The sequence below is a fragment of the Aquarana catesbeiana genome, linkage group LG01, assembly GCF_042186555.1.
Source record: "Aquarana catesbeiana isolate 2022-GZ linkage group LG01, ASM4218655v1, whole genome shotgun sequence".
NCBI lineage: Eukaryota > Metazoa > Chordata > Amphibia > Anura > Ranidae > Aquarana > Aquarana catesbeiana.
The window spans coordinates 294,429,664-294,455,926 of NC_133324.1; positions in this window are offsets into that span (position 1 = coordinate 294,429,664).

A 26,263-nucleotide genomic window follows, 5' to 3' on the forward strand; every position below is an offset into this window, starting at 1 on the left:
TAAAAAAAACTATGTGATAATAAATGGCTTCATGTGATTGCTATCCTTAAATAAAAGACAGTTTTTTGACATGATCAGTCATATTTTCAAGATTGATGCCAAAATTTCACAATTTCTGCCAGGGTATGCAAACTTTTGAGCACAACTGTTCTTCCTGAGACTTTTATCTGAGGACTACGAGTGAAGAGAAAATAAAGCAATTTTGTATTCTATTCCTATTTGAAAATATACCAATTATATTTTATGAAAATAAAGGATGATGATGCTGCTGTTGTTTTATAAAAACATACTGAATGCAGAACAGATTGATGAGCATTCTTGGTGCTCCTGTTGTAAAATAGAATATGTTTGACTTATGGATTTCAATTATGGGTTGCAGAAACATTTAATTATTGCTCAGTGACTTCCTCAGTACTTCCAAGTCACAGCCTGTCAGAAGTCAGCCCTTTTATTTTTGGTTCCATCACAAGTGATATTACAAACTGTCATCTAAAGATGAAAAATATGCCATGTTATGGTAATAAGTGACCACATTATGAATCACAATCTATTTTTAGGAAGTAGTTTTCCCTTCTGGCATAATGGTGCTGTTCCTGTACCAACATGATTTTCATAAAGGCTTATACATACCTGCTTTCTAAAGTCTAAATGTCACACATACATTTTTAATTTGCCAAATAAGATGCAGAATTGCATTAAAATACATTTCTGTTTTCTGAATTTTTATTTTGTACCCTATTTTGTAAATGGTTCTAAGACAAATTTCATTGGATCCTGTATTTGCTCGTGTTAGTCATCTGTTAACAGAATTATATAAATTGTTTCAATGACATCTTATGTCCCTTAGATCAATAAAAACCAATTTATTTATCACTTCTGTGTGAACATATTCTATAAGTTCATTATATAATAGAGTCATTATTAAATCCTGGTACTCTTTAACTGAGTGACTAAAGTTTGAGACTGCATCTATGCAATACAAACAAATTTCCCCATACGTGTTGCCATAAATCTGCCATAAATGCATTTATCTCTTAAAGTGGTAAAGTGTCTTAATGCGTTCTATGCATTAGGATAAAAAACCTTCTGTGTGCAACAGCCCCCCTCAGTTCCCCTAAAACTTACCTCTATCCAGCCCATCTCTATCCAGCGATGTTGTAGGAGTGTCTTGGCTGCCCGGGACTCTCTCTCCTCATTGGCTGTGACGGCAGCGTGGCACCATGGGCTCCTGCTGCTGTCAATCAAAGTCAGTGAGTCAATGAGGAGAGAGGGTGCGGGGCCGAACCGCGGCTCCGTGTCTGAGTGGACACACAGAGCAGTGGCTCGGCTCGGGTGCCCACATAGCAAGCTGCATGATGTGGGGGCACTCGGCAGGGGGGAGGGGCTAGAGGTGCTGGTGGGGGACCCGAGAAGAGGAGAATCTGGGCTGCTCTGTGCAAAGCCACTTCACAGAGCAGATAAGTATATATGTTTGTTATTTTTTTTTTAAATGAGACTTTAGTATCACTTAGATCTTCTTGTGGGCTGACAAAACAGAGCCTTTTTGTGGACTGAGTGGTGTCTGCCCTGTCCAGATTCCTTTTGTTAAGCTATGAAATTTCACTCTTTATTCATATCTGCCGCATAGACACCAATTATTCTGTAGTCAATGATAAGAACTAAGAGGACTCCTTGAGATGACATAGGATGTGTGCACAGGACACACGACAGCTCTGAATTTTTGATAAGATCAACAGTTTTTTTTCATGTATCAAACATATTTCTTTCAAAGGTGTAATTACCTGACCAAGAGAAAGCAATTAAAGTGGTTCTAAAGGCAGAAGGTGTTTTTTTTATCTTAATGCATTCTATATTCTATGCATTAACATAAAAAGCCTTCTGTGTGCAGCAGCCCCCCTCGGCCCTCCTAATACTTACCTGAGCCCCATCTCTATCCAGGGATGTTGCATGAGAGGCTCAGCTGTCCAGGATTCTCCCTTCTGATTGGCTGAGACACACAGCTGGCGCCATTGGCGGGCACCCGCTGCTGTCAATGAACTTTTTTTGCCAGAGGTTTGGACATTAATGGCTGTGTGTTGAGTTATTTTGAGGGGACAGCAAATTTACACTGTTATACAAGCTGTACACTCATGACTTTTCGTTGTAGCAAAGTGTAATTTCTTCTGTGTTGTCAAAAGAAAAAATATAATAAAAAATTTACAAAAATGTGAGGGGTGTACTCACTTTTGTGAGATACTGTATATGTACGAGACGGTGTATATTTATATTAATACACCACCTGAAGTGTATTAGAAACAGTACACCACCGAATGCACTGTAGATATAGGCTACACTGGATGCAGAGTATATATATATATATATATATATATATATATATATATATACACACACGAGACTGTGTATATATATATATATATGGAGTCTTTATAAAAGATCGAGTAAGAAACGTGATAAAGGAAAACATAAGAAGTGACCTGGGGTGTACCAAAAGTCACGTGGTCAGTATGCCTAAAGGGGGCATACTCAAATATGAAATGAAAAGGAAAAGATAAGAATAAAGGGGACTGGGTGGGTGGGGTACGAGAAGGAAGGCTGACAGGAGAAAGGAGGAGGAGGGCGGGTTTAAGTACAGCCTGACTCCTCTACAAATTCAGGCTAACCTGCGACCAGCCTTCCCATTTGTACTTGGAGTCTTTATGAAAGATCGAGTAAGAAACATGATAAAGGAAAACATAAGAAGTGAGCTGGGGTGTTCCAAAAGTCACTTGGTCAGTACGCCTAAAAAGGGAAAAAATAAAGACAGTAGGATAAATTAGCAAACAGATTTATTTGAAGTAAACGTAACATCAGTCAGCTAAATACCTGCAAGCCTGAGACATCTCAACATGTGGATCTGGGACATATCTGGAGAAACATGCTGAGTTCCATTTACCCAACTTCTTAATGTAAGCCGGGATCCCCTGACGAGAAGCTGCGGAAGCCACCCCTATTTTGAAGGAGTGACCAGAAAAAACTGCAGGGTTTAACCCCAGGTTGGTCAATAATGTGTGCCAATGCTTGGTAAACTGTGCCGCCATGAAGGGAGCATGAAGGAAGGGTAGCAAGGGACTATCCCTAGGTCTAAAACCAGCGCCATAAGCTGGTCCAAAACTGCAATGGGGCATCAGGCACTGCCAGTCTTGAAAAACCTGACGTCCGTACCGGCCCCAAACTGCTGCATCTTGTACACAACTAAATGCAACTGGAAATATTCTGGATGTCTAACCAACTGGCTAATTGTGAGCAAAAACTGACAATAACTTCCGTAGATCAGCAGGGGCCTCCTTGGAACTCTCTATCTGGAGGAAATCATCCAAATAGTAAATGACTTCATGACATCCTTCCACATGAGTAAGAATCCAACTGAGCACCTGCGCAAAGGTATCAAACAGCCAGGGGCTACTTTTGGAACCAAAGGTGAGTTTGGTGGCAAAATAATACAGCCCCCTCCACTTCACCCCATGCCACTGCCAGAGTGATGGTATGATTGGAAGGAGTTTAAACGCATCCGCTATATCTGCCTTGGACAGCAAAGCGCCCACCCCAACCCTGATGATTTGTTGGATTGCCTGATCCAAAGATGCATATTTCAATGAAAATTCTTCAGATGGAATCAAGGAATTTAAGCTAGGTACCTTAGAGCAATGAGGGGCGGACAAATCATAAATTAAATGTAGTTTATTCAAAAACTTCCCTTTGACCAACCCAAGAGAATTGACCCTCCAATACTGGAAAGGTGGTGAAGAAAATGGACCAATGACAAAACCTTTGTCCAGTTCAGACTGGAGCAGTGTGTCTACTGCTTCCGTATCTGCTGCTGATGACCTTAAATTTGGACTTTCAAATGTGTCTGAAGGCAAAGTGATGAACCCCGTGTGGAAGCCCCTCATGAAACCCTCCACCAGAAAAAGACACAAACTGGAAGAAGGGTGAGAGGTCAAACAAGCCTGTAAATATGCCATGTTGATGCGGCTTAGGCAACTGCTCTTTCCCTGTCTAAGAGAACAGGCCGACTTCGGGTGGGCCCTGAAACAGCTGGAGCATAAGTGCAAAAGATGGCACTGACTGTAGTTGCACACACCATGATTGAAATTATTGCAAATCTGAGATTTCCCCAGATACCGAATAGGTCGACCTATTTTATCAAAAGCAGCTGCCTAAGTAGGGGCTAGTAGGGAAAGCCCTGGACGTTCCTGGAAGAACAGGAAGTTCAGTATTAGGGCACCAGTATGCAGTATGCGAGGATGAATAGCATGTTGCACAATTCGGTGACCTCATCCCAGAAAAATGTTGGCAAAACAGCTCAGTATCCACCCTACTTCAAACTGTGACTACTTGATGTTGGGCAAACATGGCAGCTTTGGCGGAAAACGATCAATGATAATCGTAGAACGCCGTGCTCCCAAACTTATGTCCCAACTCTACCACTGTATAAAGATAATGGTCCAGCTCCTCCCTCCTGTGGGGACTCATGGAGCATACAATATCCCTGAACATGCTGAACGCCAAGATAAATTCCGGAATAGAGAGCTTGTGGTCCCTGGTCTTAACAATCACTGACACATCACCACAGGCATAAGACTTATTATCAGCCACATCATGGGCAGCAATCAACAAAGATGCCAAAATAACATCCTTGCCTTCTAAAATGTCTTTCCTGATACTCCCGGGGATAAAATGAGCCAGGGTAACGGAGGGGACACCAGCGCTTGTACCTGAAGCCAATGACATGGGGCTTGAAACCACAGGGACTACAGAACCTGTTGAAATCCCAGAAATCACAAGATCCAATGGGGCCGGACTTGGACAGCTCTCCAAAACCTCCACCCTTGCCCGTTACTCCTGAAATGAGTTTGCCAGAGAGCTTAGGGTGGAGTGAATCTGTATGAGAGACGTAGCGACCATATGCAGGGTGACCTGCTCAGTACTGGAACCTGAAGTGCTGGGAAATAATAGTCTAAAAAGTTCCACCTTGTGGGCTGACGCCCGGTATGAAATACCCCTAAGATGTAACTCCATCAGTCTCGGGATGGTTCAGGACCTCAGAGAAGGCATGCTGTCATGTTCCGAACCCCTAGCTGGAGAAGGAGGGATGGAGGCAAAGAGACATGACCTAAATAACCAAAATAAACCATCATAAGCACACATCACATACCAACTGACTCCACCCGACCCTAAACAACCCCCTTTAACCCCTCCAGCCTTTTCCCATTTCCTCAAAAACAATCCCTTGTATGCCTAAGAAAGCGTACCTCATACCAAAATTTGGAGGCCGAGTAACCTGCGGCGCAACAGGCCAATTTAAAACGTTCACTCAGGCCTACAGATACCAGAAAACATGTCAGGTTCAACATGACTAGTAGTGTAATGAATCATAATGAATGAAATGGCCTAATGTAAGCTCACAGAGAAATAGGTGAGGAGATTTGCCACTGCACAAGCCAATTAAAAACAATCGTCTCAACCCACTGTAACCTAAAACGTGATAGGTAAATACTGTAGTGTCGAAAGGTGACCTTAAACGTGCAGGCAAAATACGATGCAGTGAACAATGCATGGCAATCATGACTTACCTTCGGCCGAGAATACTTCTCACTAAACGTACGAGGTCTGCGCCTGATGACCGATGCCCACCCTGAAAATAACGTATGAGCGGGACTGAAAATGTGTCAGACCCCTGCAACAGAAACCGAGTAACCTAAGCATAGCTGACAACTTAACGTACCCCAAACCCACAAAAGAAAACCGGAAAACGTGTCAGGCAACTGAACGAGTGTCCAGAAGACATTATGCATGACTGTGACATGAATGTGTATGAAACGGATGAGGAGACTTGCCACTGCACAAATAAATTAAAAACAAAACATCTCAATCTGATGAAACCCATAAACGTGATGGGTGACCTTACAGTGGTATGAACTGTCAGGCCTAAAATGACCATGACCCCTGTGTGTTTACGGCAGCCTATAAAAAATAAACCAGCAAACACCTACCTGAGCTGGACTGAAACCTGCAAGAAAGATACTTTGTGACCCTTGTTTGCTAAGCAGGAAAAACAATTACAGGGGAAAAAAAGGAAAAAACATACTAAAGCTAACAGTTGAAATGACGCATGGCTGAATGAACTCAGGTAGGAAATGAACATCATGGCGACAACAAATCGCATGACTAATATGTATCCATGGTGAGTGACCTCTGAACGGAGGAGGGTCAGACAGGACATAATAATTGACCAGGCCACCAACCGGTGAGATGCTTAGGAACCCCTGGCAGATGCCCTCCACTAGCCAACCCAACATGACGTGGTGGGATACGGCCAAACTGATTGAAGGAAGGCAGAAGTTGTGCTACCTTAGCATTCCAACTAAAGAAAACTACCCCACGACTGTGACCACGAGCCTTGCACTGATGACTTGACTAGTGTAACATGCTGCCGCAGCAACTCCCCCCCCTTCATGTGGCCCTGAACAAAGTGAGACTTGATGGCTCTAACAAACATAAGCCCCAACCAACCTACCATGCCTTACCACACTACTTAAAGTCCCAACCCCAGCCTCCCTTGTGACCGTCACCAAGAGAAATCTGTGTACAACAATATAAGTGGAAACTCGTGAACCCAAACCGTGAATAACTAGACACATCACACTTACTGAACACTCTGAACTGAACACAAACTGGCGGAATGTATGCACACTTTAACCAGCGTCCTAAAGAAAAATATATGACAGACATATGAGCAACAGACATGAGGAGTTTAAACCAAGATGACTGCTGAACAAGGCATGCTTGTAAACAAAAATATGTGAATAAATGAGTGAAGACAAGGAGATGTGAACCGTGTGATCAAAGCCTGTCCCCTTCTTGCCACCCACCGTTAGACAACATGTCCCATGCACACTGAAAAAAATATTTATTTTTCATGAAGGAACTGTGATAGCAGGGAAAGTGCCACATGTCGCTGGTTCTCTCGCACCTGCTCGCATCATCCCGACCTTCATGGGGCAGACATAAGACCCCCCCCTGTCCCCCCACCTGTAGCTATATACCGAACACCCCTCAGCCCCTAAAATCTCCCAGCCTGAAAAAAGTAACCCCCCCTTGGATGCAAAAGGAGCGGGCCCCCTCAATTAAAGGCCCCACGTCCGGACTGAGCAAACCAACGGCGACATCTAGCCCGCCGATGGACCCCCCCAACTGATATATTACTCCGTTTCCTAATGCTTCCAGGTCACATAGAAATTGCCGAAGTGCCATACCCTGGAGTAAGTGAGACCATGTACCCGCGCCTCTGGATGGCCCAAGGAGTCCCCCCACTGCCAATTTGCCGAAATGATGGAGCCCCCCATGGGCAGCCTGGCTCTGGCCATAGACCCCCCATCGGACGATACCTGAGCCCTAAAAGGGAGACAGCCATCCCCTGCAGCAGCCGCACATTCACCTTGTGGCGCCGAGAAACCGGAAATGACGTTAGCTGGTCGGCTGGAAATGACGCGAAACGTCCGGCGCATCACTACGAGAAGGAAGGCCGACAGGAGAAAGGAAGAGGGCAAGTTTAAGTACAGCCTGACTCCTCCTACTACAAATTCAGGCTAACCTGCGGCCAGCCTTCCCATTAATACACCGCCTGAAGAGTATTAGAAATTGTACACCACCGAATGTACTGTAGATATAGGCTACACTGGATGCAGAGTCTATACATATAAGACTGTATATTTCTATAAATGTCTAATATATATATATATAAATATCAAATACACTGCCACTAACTGAATAACCTGTCTGCTTAATCTAACTCAAGCAATCTCTCTGTCCACGTCAACAACACTACACACGGCCGCCGTGTAAGCAACCTTATATAGTGTGGGGCGTGGACTTAGTCCCCCTGAGCCATGATTGGGGTGTTCCGTGGCGCTCAAATTTTCCACGAACGCCCCATAATGTTCGCTGTTCTACAAATGAGCGAACACCCAACTTGTGTTCGACCCGAACATCGAGCTCATCCCTACTAAACACATGTCCACTAGTTTAACCAAAAGCAGCTCAGTATGCTTATGATCATCCACCCCCTTGAGAAGGATGATTTTCTGATGATTTGTGTCTAATGAATTTGAATCTGCTCTTATACGGGCTTTGGAAACCTTATATTCCTACTGTATATAAACATTATATATGATAAAGTGTATGGCTACCTTCACATTTTTTATTAGAGGTTCTCTAAGTATAAGTCTAAATATAGACATTGATGCAATAATGACACTGTGGGGTAAATTTCCTAAAACTGGTGCTCACAGAATCTGGTGCAGCTGTACATAGTAACCAACCAGTGTATAAGTTTTATTGAACAAGCTGAAGTCAGAAGCTGATTGTTTGCCGAAAATGGGATGGCATTTCCAGATGTCTTTGTTACCAGGTGGCATGCCACCTGACTAGGGTTCCCGATGAAACTAAAACATAGCTCCCAAAAACAGTGTGTCTATTGAGTATGTCTTATCATCTACCATGCTATTTACACTTCCGTGGTGCTCTGCATCGGTAACGCAAGCTGTAAAGTCTCACTCTACTGTGATGTGGTCTATTTGCCAGAAAGTTTTCACTGATAGGTTTATCTCCCCGGCTCCTTCAACCCTCTTTTCAATATTGGGAAACCTGATCTTCTGCCCAGGTATGAAGGATTATAGTCTTCGAACCTGGAGACGCAGAAGGTTTGTCAAGCATATCATTTTATGGTGGGTAATAAGTGGCTTAATATCGAAATGATGGCAGTTGATCCTGAGCTATCGACTCTTAAATTTAGGACAAAAACTCAGATGTCACATTTCCTTTCTTCACTTCCTCCAGCATCAATGTTTCTGTCTACTTTCATTTAATTTGAACAGCTCTGTGACTCTTCAGAGCCCCTTAGACATGCAATTTCTTTGACATATGCCATGCTTACCTCACTGGTTTCAGACGACATATATCGACAAATGGGAACTGGTGCTTAGAATTTTTGGATCTACATATAAAACCTCAATATGCTCTAGGTAGTAGGGATTGGATTTTAAAATTCTTATCAGATGGTTTTATACACCATTTAGAAAAATGTTCCCAAGGAGTTCAAACCTCTGCTGGAGGTGTAGGAAAAGCATAAGGGATCTGCTACATGTCTTTTGGCCTGTGATAAGGTACGTCCATTTTGAACTGAGGTTTAACAATTACACAGAAATTCACAGACGAGCCATGCTCCAATTGGACCTGGCCATCTTCCTGTTACACCATAAAAACTGACTCAATTGCATCTTATAAATGATCTATACACACTTTGATAATCAATGCAGTCTGGTGGAAACAAAGACAAGCCCCCTCTATGGCACTATGGCTGGGAAAAAAAAAAGGAAAAATATCGGATGGAGGATTTAGTAGCTTCCGAGACAGGTTCTCATGATAAATTTAGTTTGAAGTGGTGTCACTGGTAAGAGTTTCTACATACTGTACATCGGAGTACCAAACCCGTTTGGATACTAGGTGAGGGTGGGCTAACTGAGGTGGGATTTTGTTTTTTCTTTCTCTTTTTTTCTTTCTCCTATTGTATGAGAGACAGGGGTATGGTAACTAACATGGAACTTGGTGGAAAAACGCCATGCCAATGTGGATTTTCTTCTTTTCTTTCTTTTTTTTTTTTTTTTTTTTGTGTAGATGCTTTAACATTTTGATTGCATGAAAGTTTTTAAACAAAGAAAGTATATAATTTATTGGTATTTATACATCTTTGTTTGCTTTTTTATTTCTTGTTATGTAATATATGAAAACTTACTTTAATTAACAAAGAATTTAAAAAGAAAAAAAGGGGGGGAAAAGCAGATGATTGGTTACTATGCACAGCTGCACCAGATTTTGTATGCACCAGTTTTAGTAAATCAGCCATATTAAACACTGTATTTAATTTGGTTCCTGCAGCTAGCGAGTGAGAACTGGGGCATGTGCTCCTTTATTGGCTCCAAAGAAGTGAACTGGTAAAAAATTCATAAACCACTGACCAATTGACTTGAAGATGAATTCCAGGCAATCTGCTAAATAGAAAAATGAAATACATATACGAGAGTTGTTTTATCTGTCAAAGGAATTGTATTTCTTTCTATTTATTCCTGAGAATTAAACAACACTGGCAGACTGCACAGCCATTCTGGAGCCCTGACTTTCTTTAACGCTGTTAAGAATCCTGTCTCTGCATCCAGGAGGTAGTTTGACAGTGAAGAGGAAGTATAAGACTGATGAGCTCATTTCTCTGTCATTCTGCTTTCTCCTCCAGTCAACATGGTCCTAGTTAGCACATGAACACTGCAGCACAACTGATTGGCTACTTGTGCTGCTTCTCCTTCTCCAAGTCTGAGCATTGTTATGCAGGAACTGATGTTGACACCGAGTTAGATTCAAGTTCTTAAACTTTTTCTTTTTTTATCGAGCTGGAGCACAGTTTTAATAAAGCCAATTACTTTGTCCAAAGTACTGATTCAGTCATGAATAGCTAACAGGCATTCAAATTTAACACTTTATGCTCAATTTTTTTTATATACAACTTAATTAGTACACATTAAACTCAGACAGAGATTAAAGAGAAACTTCACCCCCCCAACTTATTTATTGCTTACCTGATGCTGGGTTGTCCTCAATTCAGATACTCCCCCACCCATCGGATTGTCCTGCTGAAGTCCACTTCTCCTGTTGCTGCTTAGGTCCCAACTTCTGCACTGCCATTTTCTTCTGTGACACCACCTCTTCCGAGTTCAGGTTGCTGCCTCCCGATGCACAGCTAGGCATGCCCCCCTCCTGCTTTTGTGAATGGAAGACTATGCCTCCTGAGATATGTGACATGCATTTCCTAGAAGGTATCGGAAGCATTGCACGTCATTTGCCTAGGCGAGAGTGAAGGATGTGGAATGGGTTGAAACCTGTGCAAAAAAGAAGAGAGATATTTATGTAGCAGAGTGTGGAAGGGTTTGAGATGAGGAAAGTTTATTTTCAGAGTAAATGAAACGGGGATATCCAAAACAGTCTGTTTATAGTGAGGGTGTGCCACATCCCAAATGTAAATAGAACTAGAGAAACCCCCTAGGGGTGGGATTTTAAAGGCACTACTAAAAACAACAATATAAAAGGTATATAAAGTTTATTAATCATAAGAAATGTATGTAGTACAAGAAAGAAATATACAAAACAAAGGATGCATACAAATTGTACAGACATGCGACATAGGATACACAATGCAGAAACCCTACGTTTTGGAGATGGACTGTAGTCTCCTTCATCAGGGTTTTTCTAGGAGGCACAGTGTCTATAAGATTTTCAATGTACAATAATCAATGAGGTTGTCCAAAAGCATACAGTTACATGATAATCAAATAGTTCATATATAGTACTTACATCACAGTGATTGAACAGGTACAACAAATGCATCCACAATTTTAAAAGAATGTGAGGAAGAACCAAAGCAGGGGGTCCCCAACAAGCTTAATCCACCGAGAGGCAATTGTTATAATCAAAAAAAATGGTATGAAAAAGGAAAAGGAGGGGGAGAGAAAACTCACCCCCCTCCAAACACCCAACAGCCCCGCCGAATCTGTAGGACCAGATCAGCGACAGGCTGACACATGTACTGAGGCCCAAAAATGAATTGGAGGATCTGGAGGGGAAGCAAAAGGGGGGGGGGAGAGAAAAGGAGAATCACACCATAAGTATGAAAATATGAATAAGATGTCAAAAAGGGATATTCTTGTTCATATTTTCATACTTACAGTGTGATTCTCCTTTTCTCTTCCCCCCCCTGTTTTGCATCCCCTCCAGATCCTCCAATTCTTTTAAAATTGTGGATGCATTTGTTGTACCCCTTCAATCACTGTGATGTAAGTACTATATATGAACTATTTGATTATCATGTAACTGTATGCTTTTGGACAACCTCATTGATTATTGTACATTTAACATCTTATAGACACTGTGCCTCCTAGAAAAACCCCTGATGAAGGAGACTACAGTCCATCTCTGAAATGTAGGGTTTATGCATTGTGTATCCTATGTCGCATGTCTGTGCAATTTGTATGCATCCTTTGTTTTGTATATTTCTTTCTTGTACTACATATATTTCTTATGATTAATAAACTTTATATACCTTTTATATTGTTGTTTTGGTAGTGCCTTTAAAATCCCACCCCTAGGGGGTTTCTCTAGTTCTATTTTCAGAGTAAAGAACCGCTTTAACAAAGTTAACGTCCTGGCTTGAGCACCATTGCAGGACAGTGGCAATATCTTTCATATTATATTTATTACCTGGAAATGCATTTTAACAGCTTTTAAACAACTTTCAATAACAGGTAATATTGTATAGTATAAAAAGTACAATTATGAATTCAGGTCCAATAATGAATACTGATCTACAAAGAGAAGTTTGGTTGGCAGAGTATAAAAGCATATTTAGATTGCCCTTGTTATACTTTACAATGCTTTCATTTCTTTTACAGAACAATAACTAAGATTGAAAGAGTGACAACGAATAAAAATGGAGAATTACTAAGATGCAATCAGTTATGGTGCCTTTATCTATTTTTTGAACAGCACTTCAATATTAACCCTACTGCTATTTTCAGCATCACCAAAACCATTTCACTGACCGACCCTGTCATCTCTGAAAACTTTAATAAAGCACATGGACATGTCATGTGAACACATTTAATCCATATTGTCATAGACTGTCATTGGCTGTAATGTAGTTCCATCCCAATCATGAAGACAAAGAAAATGGTCTGTATTTATACCGTCTTTTATAGACCATATTCGACAGTGCCGGAATGATGCTTTAAGGTAAAACAAAAACATAAATGTTATTTGCTGACTCTGCATTCTATACTTGTAATCCCCCTATATGTAACACTGTTTTATCCAAAACATGACTTGATCGAATTATTACTAGGTTGTCTCTTGGTGACTGAATATAAATGTATTTTAGAATACCAAATAATTTACATTTAGATAACACTCTATGTGAATGGCCTTTTTGAGAGCTTTCAGGTTAATAGAATTGCGTGTCTGAAGGTAAGATCAGTCACATTATATTATGATCCAGGCTAGGATGTAAGGGAGAATCTCAAACAGGGTAAACTGCTGTATAGATTTCACCAGTGGAAAAAAAAATGGGCCTTTACTTTATAGTAAGTATGTGTACTACAGGCTACAGTTATACTTCTGTGGTTTTCTGCATATTCATGCATTTATTTATGAATTATTTTCTCTGGGGCTGGTCGACTTTGTGTGACATAAGCTGTTGTTAAAAATTTTTTTAAAAATGATAACAAGTAGTAACACATTTTACTGGCACACTCAAAACCATGTTTGACATGGGGGTTTTCATGTTAGCACTTTAGGAAATGACAGCAATGTCTATAGTTAATATAGTAGTAACCATGACTGACAAGAGTGCAGGGAATTCAATGCTTTATTTATTATGCTAGAACTGGCTTTACTGCCTTTTTCCATACAGCGTTCAGACGGTGCACACTAGTGCACCTATACTGCTTCTAGTTCACCGCAGTGAACCGACATCACATTGATGGATCGGCTTGATGGCCTGGAGCAGAGCTGCTGGAACAGAAGCCACTGGAATCACTGTGATCGCTGGTGGTGGAAGATATCCTACACAACATAACCATCGTAGACTCCATGTGGTTTCTAGGAATGCTGAGAATGCGTTTTGGGACATAGCACACTCCCTTCATCAGTCTACTAACAGCTCATCTCTGGTGAACTTCTAACTGCTAATTGAAATGAACCTTTAATAGACCAAAACGGCTACGGAAAGCACCACAATATATGCAAGGTTATTATATTCATATTCTTGCATATTGCACAGTTTCACAAACAAATTTATACTTGTTTGCATATTACATATAACATGGTGCTTTCCTTACCTGTATTGGTCCATTAGGGTTCATTTCAATTAGCAGCTTTTTGTTATAAGTTTCCTGAAGGTAAGCTATTAGTTAAGGCTGGCAAAGGGAGTGTGCTGTCTCCTGAAATGTGTTCCCAGCATTCCTAGTGACCACACAGAGTCTACAACGATATTGTTGTGCAGGGTCTCCCCAACCACCAGTGATCACAATGGTTCCAATGGCTTCAGCATCTCTCTCTGCAGTGGAGCTCCGCTCATCCAGCCCATTAAGCCAATCCATCCATGTTGTGGACGCTGTTACTCAGAGACATGCCCTGACACATATACACTTGTGAGTGCAATAACTTTGTTTTTGTTTGTACTTTCAATAAATTAACTTATCACACTATATGGCTACTTGGCACCACTCTCCCCTTTTGTTTTTATAATACTATTCACTGAACCAGCAACCCCTGGTGTTGTTACCTATAACTGTTAGTATTCCGTTATATTGTGTGCATTTAGGAATTCATCTAGCTATTTTTTAAATAATCTACTGAACTGGCCAGAACTAGCTCTGGAAGGAGTCTATTCCACATTTTCACAGCTCTTACTGTGAAGAAGTCTTTCTGTATGTGGAGGTTAAATTTATTTTCCTCCAGATGTAAAGAGTGCAGGCTTGCCCTCTGTAATGACCTTAAAGTAAATAATTCAACACCATATATAGTATATGTCACTTATGGATTTATACATGGTGATCATATTCTGCCTTAATTGCTTCTTCTTAAGAGAGAATAAATTCAGTTCAGGTAATCTTTCTTCATAGCTGAGGTCCTCCCTGCCTCTTATCAGTTTGGTTCCTCAATATCCTTTTTGTGAACCAGTGCCCAAAACTGAACTGCTTATTCCAAATGAGGTCTTACTAATGATTTGTACAGGGGTAAAATGATGTCTCTGCACCCTCTTATAGACTAAATCTCCTTTGCCTCCTGAAAGAGGGGGGGGTATAATTGACATCAATGATCTCTAGCAACTCTCTTAAACCCTTCTTACATCTTCAAAATGAGTTTCACCTCCCACACAGTGACATATACCAGTACACCCAAATAGCTCACCACCTATAGAAAATTCCCAACTAGCCCTGCTTGATACAGCACCCAGCTTAGGTATTCTTAACTTCCCCCACCCTACACCAAAAGGAGATTTCCCTTTTCTATAACACCCTCCAACAAAAACGTTACTTCATTAAGACACTCCCTTTCCAACAATGGGAAACAGATCTGGACCGGACATTCACAGATTACCAATGGGCCAAAGTCTGTAAAATCACCTATAGATTAACATTCTGCTCCACACTGTGGGAACTCTCCACCAAAATCCTACAACAGTGTTACATGACTCCAGACAAAATCTCTAGATTTTGCCTTCAGCTGACAAACCAGTGCTGGAGAAAATGCGGTCAAAAAAGGTGATATCCTTCACAATTTCTGGGGATGCTCCACACTAACAACATATTGGACATCCATTTTCAACATAATTTCTGAAATTGCTCAGATTCGCATCCCTCCTAATCCAGGCCTAGCACTACTATCCCTTGACACTGATGTACTCCTATATAAAACAAATCATACAATCATATATATCCTTCTTGAAGCAAGATTAAGCATCATTAGAAAGTGAAAGAACCCAACACCTCCCACAATAACAGAATTGTTAGACCTGACTCACCTACACTACTCCTACGACAGATGATGGCTTTCTGTCTTGGGCGAGCAGACCAGTTATCTCTTCAATGGTTACCATGGAATAATTGGTATTTAAAGCATTTTTAATCATCCTTAATCTTCTCCATGTATAGTACATGAACTCTCTTTCTGTCTGTACTTAGGTTGGTACAGTTCCTTTGATTTCGTATCTTTGTTGACTCTGTATTAATATTGGCCGTAACTACTGTATTGTATTCTCTCTTTAAGCTTGTGTAAATCACATTTTTATATTTTCTCATAATCAATAAAAAGCTATTGAAAGTAAAAAAAAAAAAAAAAACAATTATTCCTCTTAATATTTTGATTGATTAAGCTGTTTCTTAGCCTGATTGTGCAGACTTTCAGTGTCCAAAAATGCCTCCCAGATGACTGATAAGTAAACAGACAATGAGAGGGATGAGAAGGATTCTTTACTTTATTTTATGCGCTGTTGACACAAGAATGATAAATGTCTTTTAGAGTAAGAGGCTGGCTACCAACGATTCTCTTAGCCACTGTAGGATTCTTGTAAAGGAGCTTTTCAGCTCTTTGACTGGCATACCAAACCATGATGGCATAAGCGAGCAGTAGAGGAATACTAATAACTTCTTTTCTATCTACGCTCTATGTCTTTTTTAGGGTTCACAAAGAGTATTTGGTTTGTCTAAATGCATCAATAATCTGTGAAATAATGTAGCAGCATCCCCCTCTGTAGATCTTTTAGGATGATATGCATATTGATGATGATCCATCAGAGGGGAAAGCAGGGACTTAATGTGCCTCAAAATTAGCTTTTCAAAGCATTTCATCACAATAGGTGTAAGTACTACTGGCATATAGTAATTCAAACTTCAAGGATGTTTTTTTTTTTTTTTTTTTTTTTTTTACTAGAACAATTATGGCTGCTTCAAACCTTGATGGAACAATCAACAGAAGCAGAGAAAGATTGAAAATATCAGCAAACTGTATTGCCAACTGATAAGCAAGCAGGAAAGTTCTTGTGGCTGGAGTTTCGGCAGAATGATGGACAACAACAGTACATCCCATGCAAAAAGTATCTATCTAGTATTCATGGGCAAAGTTCAAAACCCAAAGCCCACCAATAGTATAGGATGAATGGACAGGCTCAGTTGTTTTACACATGCAGACAAGATGAGATTGTGTGCCAGACTGAAACAGACTTAGAGGCAGCGTGGGGCAATCTAGTCCCCCAATTGACAGGAGAAGACAATGTCATTCCAGCACAATTTTTCGGCTTTCCTAAAGAGAAATCAAGCAGTTCTTTAGGTTACATCTTTATTAAATAAAAAGGATCAGCATTTTCTTAGTAGGTTTTTAATATCTTTGAGCTTAAGCTTTACTAGCTCTGAATAATGTACAATGACAAACATAATCAGTTTTTAGTTTTATACAACCAGCTGGTGGGGAGTGATTTATCTGGGATAGTATATTTTTCTCCTGTATAGATATATGTGTGGCAGATAGGGCAAAATATATTAAAAGTTGGTATAATGTCACCATCAGCAAATGAAATATAAAAAGATATGGCTCTTGCCTGAAGCAGCTATCATTTTATAATGTTAATATTTGATTGGTAGGTTTTCATTTTGCCAGGGCTTCAGCTTTAACTCATATACTGTATGTGATATTAACAACTTAAACCAATTTTTTACCAATGTACAGTACATATAATGTCCCCTAATCCTTGCATTGAAATGCTATACTGTAGCATTTCAATAACATTTCCAAAATCCAGATCTGAAATGTACAGATGAACAGATCCCCTCATACAAGCTAATCATATCATTTTCTGTAGCACATTAGCTCTTTAAGACCCATTTCACACCGGGGGGATTTTTCAGGTACTTTGGGGCTAAAAATAGCATCTCTAAAGCGCCTGAAAAACACCTTTCCTGCAGCCCCAGTGTGAGAGCCTGAGTGCTTTCACACTGGGGCGGTACGCTTGCAGGACATTAGACATAGTCCTGCAAGCAGCATCTTTTGTGTGGTGGAAAAGCGGTGTATACACCGCTCCTCCACCGCCCCTGCCATTGGAATCAATTTGCAGGCGCTTCAGGAGCGGGGCTTTGCGGGCACTCTTTTCCTTTTATTTGGGCCACTAGCAGGGGTTAAAAGTGTCCCGCTAGTGGCCGAAAAGTGCAGCTTTTACAGCGGTAAAGCACCAGTAAAATTACCGCTAACGCCCCTCCGCCCCAGTGTAAAAGTAGCCTAACTGAAACATGTCATTAGAGAAATATGTAGGCTGAATATAGCTAAATTTGAAGATTCATGCACCATATACACCCTTCCATATTTCTAGCAAAATGTTGCATAAAAACAGGTGTTCATAGTTTGTATACAGTGGGGACGGAAAGTATTCAGACCCCCTTAAATTTTTCTCTCTTTGTTATATTGCAGCCATTTGCTAAAATCATTTAAGTTCATTTTTTTTTCCTCATTAATGTACACACAGCACCCCATATTGAAAGAAAAAACACAGAATTGTTGACATTTTTGCAGATTTATTAAAAAAGAAAAACTGAAATATCACATGGTCCTAAGCATTCAGACCCTTTACTCAGGATTTAATAGAAGCACCCTTTTGATCTAATACAGCCAGTCTTTTTGGGAAAGATGCAACAAGTTTTTAACACCTGGATTTGGGGATCCTCTGCCATTCCTCCTTGCAGGTCCGCTCCAGTTCTGTCAGGTTGGATGGTAAACGTTGGTGGAAAACCATTTTTAGGTCTCTCCAGAGATGCTCAATTGGATTTAAGTCAGGGCTCTGGCTGGGCTATTCAAGAACAGTCACAGAGTTGTTGTGAAGCCACTCCTTCGTTGTTTTAGCTGTGTGCTTAGGGTCATTGTCTTGCGGGAAGGTAAACCTTCAGCCCAGTCTGAGGTCCTGAGCACTCTGGAGAAAGTTTTTAATCCAGGATATCACCCAGACTATCCCTTGATTGCAACCAGTCGTCCTGTCCCTGCAGCTAAAAAACACCTGCACAGAATGATGCTTCCACCACCATGCTTCACTGTTGGGACTGTATTGGACAGGTGATGAGCAGCGCCTGGTTTTCTCCACACATAATGCTTAGAATTAAGGCCAAAAAGTTCTATCTTGGTCTCATCAGGCCAAAGAATCTCACCATCTTGGAGTCCTTCAGGTTTTTTTTAGCAAACTCCATGCGGGCTTTCATGTGTCTTGCACTGAGGAGAGGCTTCCGTCTGGCCACTCTGCCATAAAGCGCAGACTGGTGGAGAGCTGCTGTGATGGTTGACTTTCTACAACTTTCTCCCATCTCCCGACTGCATGTCTGTGAAGAACGTGCTCGTTCTAGATAGCAGCCTGGGTGTGCACCTCTTCACCAAACACACCCACATGTCCTCCAGAGGGAGGGTGTAAAGGAGTGGCTGGATTGTGGTGATGTTTCCACCCCCTAGAAACTTTTGAACTGAGAAAGAACCATTAGAGGCTGATTCTGGGATCTTCAAAAGACTATTCTGCAAAAACTAAAGGACTGGGGAAAGAAAGAAATGCAATGCAGGTATGAGGGTAGCATGTACTACCTTTTTTGCATTCCCATACTTCTCCTTTAAATGAAAAGGCTAAATACCTTTTATCACACCACAGCTGTGCAGTCGCGTGATCCCCCTTCGCTCTTCTTGTAACATCAACCAGTCAGCCTAGGGAAGTCACGGGCAGTGTGGAAAAAGGTATTTAGCCTTTTCATTTTAAAAAACACAGGAACAGGCAGGATCAGCTTGGTATATTGCAACATAGGAAGGGACAAATTACATGGCACAAGAACTGCCTTAAAGGAATGGGGTCTTTTTCTTTTTAATTTTTTATTTTTTTTATTTTTTTTTAGGGCTACAACGACTGTAACCACTTTGACAGCTGGGATAGTAGTTAAATCATTGTCTATATATGACCATGCAGCCATATCTAGACAATGATGTAACACACGCCAATCCCCACCCATTTGCTTTTGTAATTGGTATTCCTGGACATGTAAATGAAAGAAAGACTCCAGTATGTGGGGAGGACTTTGAGACCCCTGAGTGTATGCATTGCTGAACACGTTAATAATATTAAAAGAGGCTTAAGAACACATAATGCTTCTAAACCAGTGGTTTTCAACCTTTCTAGGGCTGTGATCCCTTGATAAAATTTCCCAAGTTGTGGGGACCCCTAACAGTAAAATTATTTTCGTAGCCTGGGTTGATAGCTCCCAAGGCAAGACAAGTAATTTGCACCCCTAACCCATGGACATATAGAGCTCCCTGAGTCCCTTCCACTCATACAATATTAAAACCCCTTATGGTATAATTTAGGATGTACCACTCTTTCTCTTTGTTCTCCTTTCTTTCCCTTTTATCTCTCTCTCTCTATTCCAATTTCTTGTTTTTTTCCCCCATCCCTCTCTCTCATGCCATCTTTCTTGTTCTTTCTCTTATTTTTTCTCTCCCTTTTTCATTTGTTCCTCCCCCTCTTTTCCTCTCTCTTCCATGTATTCTCTATTTTTATTCCTTCTCTTACTTCTTGGTGGGGGGTGGGGGGGAATGGGATGAGCGGCAGTGCTGGCAGGGAGTTGGGATGAGTACCAGTGCTGGTGGGGGGTGGGATCAGTGGCAGTGCTGGGGGGAGTTCTGATCAGCCAACTTAGGTGCTCTTGATCAAGGTCATCTACTGATCTGAGTACTGTAGTGGGGACTTTTAATGGCAACTCTGATCACAGGTAGTGTTACTCACCGTGTCTCCAGCTCTGTGGTGTCTCGCAGCAGTGACACCTTTGCCGAAATCAGGAGATAGGGTCTCCTCCAGCCCCTCCCACTTCACATTCCTCACCAGTCAGCTGACCTATGGTCTCTGCCCCCCCAGCCATGCCGTGAACTGGATGGGCGGCTGCAAAGAGGTTGAGTGGGCGGTCGCGGGCTCCAGGAACAGCCCAGGATTCGGTGACCCCTGGCAAATCGTCATTCGACCAACGAGGGGGTCCCGACCCCCAGGTTGAGAACCACTGTTCTAAACTTTTTCAAAATTTTCACAATAGGGATCCCAAATGTCTCAGATTCTGAGGGTTGGAAAGGGTAAATAAACATTGGAGGGGAGGTAATTTCATACACCATTTAAGTCAATGAGAATCATTCTGGATCCATGAAATACAGATTTTGGTTCTGGGAGGGTTCAACGTTGAATTTGACCTGAATTGTTTTATATCAGACAAATAGATAAGGGCTCGGGTTGTTTTTAAGTATTTTATATGTGCCTGATTATATTTATGTGAAGAGATGGCCGCAGGTTTTAATTTTTTCCATTTTTATGTTAGTAATATGATTTGATGTTGCTATAATTTAAGGTGGAATTTTGCATTTGGCAACCCCTATCCCCTTATAGCCATTGTATATAAGAATTTTTACAATTTTTATACATTTTTTTTATATATGTGCTATCTCGCTAGCCTGTGTCCCCATAGAGTATTGAGCTCACTGGGGTAGACGTGACTTCCGGTTCTTGGATTTCAGGTTGCTGGATTTCCAGTCCTGCGTGCTCTCTAGGGTGACCAGTTGTGTATTGTGCCCTCGCTGACAAAGTCCCGTAGGACGTAACGCATACGGAGGGAGGAGCTATCTTGCGGACGTCACCCGCTGCCATCTCTGGCATTCTATTGTGTGTTTTTTGTACCGGTCATACGATCGCTACACGAAGCATTATTTTATGTTACTGTCACAAGAGCTTTTATATTGTGGATTACTTGAATAAATGAACTTGACGGAGAGAGCACTTAGATCGACTTGCTGGTGGAGGGCCTGTCACTTAGAACATTCAGTGGAATGGAATCTTTCTTCCCACGAGGCGTCTTCATCTTTACTGGGAATCCATGGTCCCTTTATATTTGTTTATGGACTTAACGTGTTTTATTGCGCTGCACTAATTTTATCTTTTAATATTTCATGTACATGAAAGGACCAGGTGAAGTCAGTGGTTGGTAAGGACGCACAGTCAGAAGCTACCACATTTGTCCATGCTCAATGTCCTAAACCTTCAGCATTCGTATGAACATTAGAGCACTCAATGTTCAGTCTGAGCTAATGTTTAGACCAGGGGTCTCAGAGTACCGGTCCGCGGGCCATTTACGGCCCGCAGAGCGGTTACAATTGGCCCACAGGGCCAAAGCATACTGATACATTTCCTGGTAAGCAACGGCTGCTTGCTTACGATGTTTTTTTTTTCTCTTCCTGGTTTACTCGGAGTAAGTCGGGCTAGCTGACGTCGGTGACATCACATGACGTCCGCCGCTGTTGCTTCTGGGAATTGTAGCCCAGGGCTGTGCGCTCAATCTCCCTTCACCTGGCGGTTGGAGTCTGGAGATAAGCGAGCGCAGCCAGCCTAAATACAGCCATTAGCATTGCTATGGAGGGTGCAGGAAGGGCTGGGGGTGTGGCTGCCTCCTCCACCCCTCCCACAGACTCCTTCACTATGGATGATGCCGCAGCTGAAGTAGATAGAGGCGTGGACAGACACAGCAGCCCCGCCCACCCGCCCGGGTCTTCATCTGCAGGCATGGGGCATGCTATGTAAGTTACTCTGCACACTGTCACTACATAGAGTTCTAAGATGCCCTGTACCACCCCAGCCTGCCCTGTGCCACCCCAACCTGCCCTGTGCCACCCCAACCTACACTGTGCCACCCCAACTTGCCCTGTAGCACCCCAACCTACCCTGTATCACCCAAGCCTGCCCTGTGCCACCCCAACCTGCTCTATACCACCACAACCTACACTGTGCCACCCCAACCTGCCCTGTGCCACCCCAACCTGCCCTGTACCACCTCAACCTACCCTGTGCCACCGCAACCTGCTCTGTGCCACCCCAGCCTGCCCTGTACCACCCCAACCTGCCCTGTGCCACCCCAACCTACCCTGTGCCGCCCCAACCTGCCCTATGCCACCCTAACTTGCCCTATACCACCCCAACATGCCCTATACCACCAAACATGCCCTATACCACCCTAACCTGCCCTATACCACCCCAATCTGCCACTATACCACCCTATACTATCATTTACAGGGGCTGGTTTGGGGAGCGCCGCATGACAGTGCGCTGCCTGCATGGTGCTGTGCAGGCTAGACAGGGGGGTGACACCATGTTTTACTGCACCAGGTGACATCAACCCTAGTGACGCCACTGACTACAGCCAAACTACAATTCCCAGTGGGATCTTCTTGGACACTGTCGTGGCTAAGTCTGACTCACTGGCTCAGTGTGCTAGGAGGAGGACCTATCCTGCTAAGCCTGAGCTGGCAGCTGCCATCGGCCCATCACTGAGGTCACGGTAAGAGACCCTGACACCCTCAGCTGACCTCCACATGAGCATCCCATCTATCCCCTCCTATACACCTCATTTACCCTGCCCCAGTGCCCATCCAGTAATCTCAAAATAGTCCTCAACACTGGGAGCTTCCCAAGTGCCCATGGCCTGTGGATCCTGCTAGGAGCTTGCTGCAAACCTGTGGGGTCCTGCTGGCCGCTGACCTGCGGGTCCTGCTGACCATGGCCTACAGGCCAGAAGGACCCACAGGTTCCCAGCCAGCTCCCAGCAGGACCCACAAGCTGTGGGTCCTGCTGGGAGCTGGCTGCTGGACACTGCAGAGCAAACACTGCCAAGCATCTGACAGTAAGCAGTGACTGGTAGCAAGCAGTAACTACCACTATATATACTAGTTTAATGTTCTTTTTGAAGCTTGAAAGTTTGCATGCGGCCCCCATGGAATATGAAAACTCGTCCTGTGGCCCTCAGGTAATTTGAGTTTGAGACCCCTGGTTTAGACTGAACACTAAGCTCATCCCTAGTCACCAGTGCAGCTATCAACTGAGTTCTTGATCACCACCATACCAGTGCTGTGTTGCCTCTGCCTGCTGTCTGTACTAACCTGGTTGGTTTCTTCACATTTCTGCCTTACCTGGATCAATCCTTTGTCTGTTTGCTGACCATCTCTCTGCCTGCCGCCTGAACTGACCCATCTGCACGTCCCACTGTCCATGTTCCTGTGAGACAGCAATCTTAGTCATTCCCTGTGGACAGCTGCAGTTCTTCAACCACAGGAATTCTTTTGTTCAACCTCCAGTACTTCCTGACCAGTGAACATGACATTCATGGGGGCAGGCACACACAAGTAGGCTAGACTTGCTTGGCCTATGGGAATGGGAACTGCAATAGGTGATGCTACACTTATACTTTCTGACCACTCATACAGAGGCAAGTATTATAGTACACTGTTTTTGATACAATGTTGTTTTTTGGGGGGTTTGTTTGTGACATACAAAATACAATGTCTGGTAGATATATGTCCAAACACTGAAAAAGTCTCACACCTGTGGTACTCCCATAGTCAGAATGAGTTACAGAATGTATTTTGGTGTGAAATTTCCATGCTGCATTTATCATATTAAATTGATACTTTGAATTACTTTCATTTTCTTTCCGCATTTTTCTAAACTTGTGGCAAAAAATGAAATCTTCAAAAGACTCACCTTGACTTTTAAAACCTTGGGGTGTTTAGTCTCCAAAAGGTGATCCTTAGATATTGAGCCCCTCTATGTAGTCAAGCTCCAAATAAAGTCTCACATATGTGATATCTCGGCAGAAGTAGTAGAATGTGCTTGGTGTGTAATTCTAAGTATGGCCATACTGTGTGTAAGGAATCTTATTACCTGACAACTTTGTGTAAAAAAACATAATTTTCATTCTTCATTGTACAAATAAAGTGTGGCAAGAAATCAAATTTTCAAAAGACCATCTATGCCTCTTTAAAATACTTTTTGGTGTTTTCTTTCCAAAATGTGGTAATTTTGTGGATGTTTCTATGCCTGGCATTCTAGGTTGTCCAAATGTGATCGGTAGTCAGGAAGTTAGATGTGCCCTTTGCAAGACTGAAGGTGCTCCTTGAATTTCGGGTCTCTCCATGCAGCTAGACACCTACAAAGCCTCACATATGTTGTATCCCCGTAATTGGGAGGAGTAGCAGAATGTATTTTGGGATGTAATTCTAAATATGCCCATGCTGTGTGGTAGAAATATTGTATTCATTTACAACTTTGTGTAAAAAAATAAATTGTAATTTTCATTCTGCATTCTTCAAAAGCTTGCACCATGCCTCTTAAAAAATTTCCCACTAAATAATATAAACATATTTTTTTTACAAAGGTTTGTAACAGAATATATTTTGACCTTCATTTATTGAAGAAGGATTATTTATTTTCAAAGTTTTATAGTAGAAAGGGAAATGGATTTTTTTTTCAAAATTCTTTTTGAAAAAGTCTTTTTACCTTTTTATATAGTAAAAAATAAAAACCCAGTGGTGAATAAATACCACAAAAGAAAACTCTATCTGTCTAAAAAATGATGTACATTAATTTGGGTACAGTGTTGTATAACTGAGCAACTTGCAAAATATCACAGTGCTGAAAACTAAAAAATGACCTCAAGTAGTAAAAAATATATATAAAATTCCTGACAGGTTCGGTTCATCTAATTATTTTAATATTTTTGTCTTCATTTCCAGCCGCAAGGAGCTGCTTTAGGCTCCTTCTCATACATGTATCTCCCTATTCTTAACTGCTCTGTTGAAAAGGGTCTTTTTTTTTTTTTCAGCACATTTGTTTTTTCTGACCTACTTAGTCAGAGACTAATTCAGATTGATAATTCAGAGCCTGTTCAGATGGGCCATCTGGAGTTTCCATCAAAAAGATGGAATATACATTTTTTTCATGAGTACCTCTTGTATTTTATGTTTATTTGTAAAACACTTCACTTCTTCAACAACACCATTATCACCCGCTGACAGTTAATTCTGAATTCTTGCATAGAATTCTGTCTCTTCTTTCCTTTTGCTCTTCCAAGTATATCTTTCCTTTCTTTTTATAATATTCAGATGCCCTTGTATTAGGAAAGAAGAAATGGATTATGTAATAATTATAATAAACATGTTTTCGCGCTGCCTAATTCTAAGTGTCAACCTAGCAGCTGTGCTAATTATCTATATAGATTATAAAATAATGTTTTATATTGTGCCCTGTGTTTAAAATACTTGTGAAATAAACACATATTATGCAATTACAAAGTGGTCTGTGTTTGTTTGTGTTTACACCTTCCATGCCCCTAAGCACCTTGTGCTTTTTTAGAAGACTCACTAATAAAAAATATTAAAAGTATTGAAAGATACAGGGGTTGATTTACTAAAACTGGAGAGTGCAAAGTCTGGTGCAGCTGTGCAATAGCCAATCAGCTTCTAAGTTCAGCTTGTTCAATTAAGCTTTGAAAAAAAAAAAGCTAGATTGGTCTCTATGCAGGGCTGCACCAGATTTTGCACTTTCCAGCTTTAGAAAATCAACCTCATAGTGTCTAAATTTATAAACTCCCCTAAAGTCCACTCTCAAAAGTACCTTGTATAGTCGACTTGTGCTGTGAATTATTATGCTTTCCTCCGTGATAAACAATAAATTCCTCTGCTATCTTATGAAAATGCTCATTTACCAGACGTTGTTTGACCTTTCATATACTGACTTACGTCAGACTGC